Consider the following 6,023-nt stretch of genomic DNA (forward strand, 5'->3'; position numbering starts at 1 on the left):
GCCATCAAAATGTTAGAATGGCTGGTGACACAGCCCGTGAAAGAACTCACAAACACAAGAAAGTGTAGAAAATAAACTTTGTATTCACTCTCCAAGACAGGACAGGGAGTGGCGTGGATACACTAGCATTGAGGGGTGAGTGCCTTGAGCCAGAGTTGTACTATAATTGGATTTAAAAGGGTGGGGGAGTTGCTATTGTGTGGCCCCAGGGCTGTTGGGGGTGTTGTAACACAGGCTGCACTTTGCTTCAGTGTTATCTCCTGCCTGTGGCTGTAGGGAGAGGTGAGTTCTCTTCCTGCTTTCCCGTCAGTTCTAGTCCTGGGGACAGAAGCTCAGATGAGTAAAATGGCAGAAATGTTTAACAAGGTCACAGGCCTGCTAAGCAAATGGTGCTGACTTTATCCTTTCAAGGGAGTTTATCTGATTTGTGCAGGCAGGAATTCTAGGAAGGGTCTCAATCACAATGTGCATCAGCTTTCCAGGTGTGTCCTTTAATATGCTGATGAATCCAAAGGAGCATATAGTGGGGTTTGGATCACACTGTTCAGCTGCACCTCTGTCTTGGATTTGTCTTGTTATAAAGAGGGTTTTTGTTATTTAACATGTCTTGCCACATTTTTGCATGCATTTCACACGGGATTATTATGGCCATTATGATGGCCATGGTGTGCAATTGTTATACCCATGTATAATGTGCGTCCTTATTTTTCCCTTAAAAATTTGGGCCCAAAAGCGTGCATTGGACATGGTGAAATACAGTATTCCCCTGATTTCATCCATTCTTGGGCTTATGTGGTACTGGTTGTCTTTGCTGTCTATTTCCCCTCTAGAGTGATTGAAGCTCCCTGCTCTTCAGTTGGGGAGCAGAGATGGAAACCATCTTCTCCTGGGTGTCTTCGATTAGGAAGATGAGATCTTGTGGTTTATTAGCTGGCTGCTAATTGCTCAGCTCTGTGTTTGTCTCCTTTCCTCTCCTCCCACCAGTGAGGGAATTTTTCTAGCTTCTTACCAAGCTACCTCGGGAGGACCTTAGAACTCAGCAATTGATGGTGAGGGCCTTCAAGACTGAGTCTTTCTGGACCACAGACCCTTGCTGATTGTGTAAATTCATTTTCTAAGAATTTAAAAGAATCCATTTCTAGAAAGCTTCTAAAGAGACTTTCCTTTGGCCTCTGTTAGTTTTTAGTAATTAAGGGAGAAGGGAAAAAGCAGTTTATATTTCATCTATATCTAGTCTGCAAGTATAAAGAAACAAAGACCCCTTAAAAGTCACATTTTCTTCACAACTGTTTTCTCATTGTACCATTAAAATATATCGCATTAAGTCGTTTGATGTTCCTTGGACAAGAACCCATATAACACATTCCTTTTGTACTTTAATTCTAAGAAAACTGTCTCTGGAATATTTTCTCATGTACTTTACTGAGTTTTCCTTTTTGCTTTGGTGATCAGGAAAGTCAGTGTGACACTTCAGACACGCCTACTGTGATGGGCTGTGAGGTAGGTGTTTTCATATTCAACTTTCAATGATTTTCATTTCTGTTGTACTTTAAACTAGTTTGTATGTGTCCCATACTGTAAACTGTATTTCATCCTTTATGGAAACTTACAATTTATACCTTGCCTATTCATGAACTGCTAAGTGTTTTAATATCTGACATTTTTCATGGATTTATTAAAACACTGTTTTTGTACATTTGAACAATAGAGGAAGAACTTCTTTTATTCTCTATTCTCTCTTGGCAAAACATGAAAAAGGGCCCTGGCTGGTGTGGCTCAGTGGATTCAACACAGGCCTGTGAAGCAATGGGTCAATGTCAGATTCTCAGTCAGAGCACATGCCTGGGTTGCAGGCCAGGACCCCAGTGGAAGACACATGAAAGGCAACCACACACTGATGTTTCTCTTCCTCTCTTTGTCCTTCCTTTCCCCTCTGTCTAAAAATAAATTTAAAAAATCTTTACAAAGCCTGGCTGGTGTAGCTCAGTGGATTGAGCACAGGCCTGCGAACCAGAGGATCGCAGTTCGATCCCAGTCAGGACACATGCCTGGGTTGCAGGCGGGTTCCCTGCAGGCCAACTCCCAGCTGGGGACATACTAAAGGCAACCATACATTGATGTTTCTCTCCCTCTCTCTTTCCCCTCTAAAAATACATAAATAAATAACATCTTTTTAAAAAAATCTTTACAAAAATTAAGCTGGCCCTGGCTGGAATGGCTCAGTGGACTGAGTACCAGCCTGCAAATCAGGGGTCACTGGTTTTATTCCCAGTCAGGGCACATGCCTGGGTTGCAGGCCAGGTCCCAGTTCAGGATGCATGAGAGGCAACCACACATTGATGTTTCTCTCTTTCTCTATCTCCCTCCCCCTGCTCTCAAAAAGTAAGTAAATAAATAAAAATTCTTTTTAAAAAGTTAAAATCATAGAATATAAAATAAGTATATTTAATATCTTTAAAGAAATAAAAAATAAGAATGAAAATTTGAGTGAAAATAAAGAGTGTTAAAAAATGCCCAGTCAAGTTTGCCAAGGAACCAAATAAGACCTCTAGAAAAGAAATACATATAAGCATATCTTGGAGACATTGCGGTGTTGGTTGCAGACCACCACAATAAAAAAATATCACAACAAAATGAATCACACAAATTGGTTTTCCAGTACGTATGAAAATCATACAGGGTGGGGCAAAAGTAGGTTTATAGCTGTGACTAGGCAAAATGCAGTTTTTTCTTCTTTATTTTTTAATTATTGTACAAGAGGAGATCCCCCCAAAACAGAATTACCATCTGGAGGGCAGGCCTCTTGTAGTACATTCTTCCTCCATAGCTGAGTGTTCTAGGAAACCGTCTGTGTCCGTGCACCAGCTGGTGTTGCTGTGAGAGGCTGCACTGGGCTTCAGTGAATATTTTTTTTAAAGAGTCACTCAACACATTTGCCCATTTCAGGATGGGTAGTTTGTGAGCACATCTGCCCACAACACACTGAGTTCAGCAGTTTTTGGAGTTCAGCAGTTTTTGACCAAAAACAGCATGCCCTCGTGCCTCACCCTCTCTGTTCACCAGATCTCACCCCTAGTGACCTTGAGGTTTCTATTGCTGTTGATGACTTTTGCCCATGTGGAAGAGGTGAAACAAAAAACAATACAAGTACTAAAAGACATAAAAATGATGAGTTCAGAATCTGTGTTGAGCAGTGGAAAAAAATGTCTGAATAGGTGTATTGCATCACATGAAGAGTACTTTGAAGATGACTGAAGTTTAAACATGTAAGAATAAATACACAATTTTTAATAAATAAATTCCACGGGCTTTGGGTCCTCTCTCCTGTTATTTTCCATACAGACAATTGTAAACCTACTTTTGCACCCCCCGCCCCCCGGTGTTTACACTATACTGTAGTCTATCAAGTGTGAAATAGCATTATGTCTTTTTAGAAAAGTACATACATTGATTTAAAAATACTTTATTACCAAAAAATGCTAACCATCACCCTGAGCCTTCAGTGAGTCAGTCTTTTTGCTGGTAGAGGGTCTTGCCTTCAATTTGCAAATAAATGCAATAGCTCAGAACTGCAATAAATATAGCAGAATAAAACAAAGTATGACTGTAATTGTTCAGGTGGAATTTTTATGTATGAGTTAAACATCAGTAAAAAATGAGCTGAAAAAAGAATAAGTGCTCTGAAAAACAGATCTAAAGAAATTACCCAGAATATAATGCAGACCAAATATTAAAGCTAGATTATGCGCTATGGAAGACAGAGTAAAACGGTCTACATGGCCCTGGGTAGTGTGGCTAAGTGGACTGAATGCTGGCCTGCAAACCAAAGGATTGTGTTGGGAACCATCCTGCCTGGTTTCAAAAGCTATAACCTTCATGGCTAAGCTCAGTGAGAGACCTTGGAAACCTAAGCCACCAAGGGAACAAAGCTTATACCCCTGGCAGGACTATTGCCTGTGCCCACTCTACTTCACCCTGCCTGGCCCTCAGTGCATGACCAGTTAGCCAATGACGGGTAAGGTTCCTCAAGGGAGGGACCACCTAAGACAGGCATGGTCATGAGGGGGCCCTCAGGGAAGGACTTGGGGGGCTATGGAGAAAGGGGTGATAGACCCTTGTCCCTTGGCTTTCACACAGCCTTAGTCCTCATTCTGTCTGCAAGAAGTGTCCTAATCTCTTGACTGCCTTACTTCCCCTGCTCCACCTAAACCTGAAACAATAAAGGAGTGGGTGCAGCTCTGTGCTGGAAAGGGCAGTTTCCTCAAGGGCAATCAGGTCTAAGAAAGAATGCATACAATCCTGTGAAATCTGCTTTGCTAATACCCTCAATTTAAATGATAAGGGTCCAAGCCTGAAACGAGTTTGTTTCCCCAAAGTTTTATGGCCCTTTAGCTATCTGACTCTGACTCTAAATGAGCCCTCATAGTTCTTTGAATGTTATCCATTATTTGATCCTTGCTGCCTGACAATGACTGATGGGCTTAATCTGAGAATGTGGGTCTTTGGAGCCACAGGTTGCTTACTGATTATAATGATGCTCTGTGTCCTTTGCCTCATTTGAAATTACTTTCCCAGGGTCGAGTGAGAGACCAGCAAGTAACAAATGTTGTGAGATCTATAGTGGTCCTAACTAAAAATAATGGGGGGAATATAGGAGACCATTCTGTGTGGCCTGGGCCCAGCTCTCACTCAGAAAGACCAGTGGAAAGCAAGGTCAGGTACATAGGACCCACACCCACAGATAAGTTTTCCCATGGGAAATCAGGCCTACATTGTACCTAGGCCACATTGAGATGCTTTTTGCTAAAACTCCCCCACCCTGATTTAAGGCAGGAAACGTTTACTGAGTATCTTTAAAGTAACTTCCTAAAATCTATGCTAAACCTTCCAAAGATGAGAGTAGCCAGTTCAGCCACTTTTCCCTTTACATTTGCAAATATCCTTCTTTTTGATGTAATTAGCAGCATCCTTTCCTCTGTTTTCTGTAAAAGGTTCTAAAGTGAACCTGTGCACAGTAAATGAGGACTATCATCAATGTAGTGTGCCAAGAAAAGCAAGAAAATCCTGTCAAGGCAAGGGTCGGCATGCTCTCCTCTCGAGAAAGTGGCCTTTTCCTCCACAGGACTTGGTAGTCCATGTGAATTTGTCTTCTCTCAGCCACAACACCTTGGACACTGCAGGCCAGTGACCACATCAGGGTCACTGGTTTGATTCCCAGTCAGGGCACATGCTTTGGTTGGGGGACAGATCCCCTATAGGGGGTATGTGAGAGGCAACCACACATTGATGTTTCTCTCCGTCTCTTTCTCCCTCCCTTCCTCTCTATCTAAAAATAAACAAATACAATCTTTAAAGAAAAAAGTCTACATGGTTGGAATCATAGTTCCAGAAGAGAAGAATGAAGTAGAGGCAATATTAAAATTAATACTTTTGGCAGAGCTACATTAATATATTTTAGGCATATTAACTTTGCCAGAAAGAATAGATAGAATAGGTGGTGAATATACAAAACTAAATAATAGGCATGGGCCACTTTAGACAATACTATGTCTCTTTATTTTTTTAGGCTTTTAAAAATATATTTTATTGATTATGCCATTACAGTTATCTTATTTCCTCCCCTTGATTCCCCTCCCCCTGCACACCCCTCCCCCACCATTCCCCCCTTTCGTTTATGTCCATGTGTCACAAGTTCTTTAGATTCTATATTTCCCATACTATTCTTGCCCTGCCCCCCCCATCTATTTTCTACCTACCATCTATGCTACTTGTTCTCTGTACCTTCTCCCCCCTTCTCCTCCTTCCACTCCCCTGTTGCTAACCTTCCATGTGATCTCCATTTCTTTGGTTCCACTCCTGATCTAGCTGTCCTCTTAGATTGCTTTTGTTTTAGGTGTGGTTGTTAATAACTGTGAGTTTGCTGTCCTTTCACTGTTCATATTTTTTATCTTCTTTTTCATAGATAAGTCTCTTTAACATTTCATAAAATAAGGGCTTGGTGATGATGAACTCCTTGAATTTGA

Source organism: Sturnira hondurensis, unplaced genomic scaffold (assembly GCF_014824575.4).
Source record: "Sturnira hondurensis isolate 20B ecotype Veracruz unplaced genomic scaffold, ASM1482457v3 Scaffold0015596, whole genome shotgun sequence".
Taxonomy (NCBI): domain Eukaryota; kingdom Metazoa; phylum Chordata; class Mammalia; order Chiroptera; family Phyllostomidae; genus Sturnira; species Sturnira hondurensis.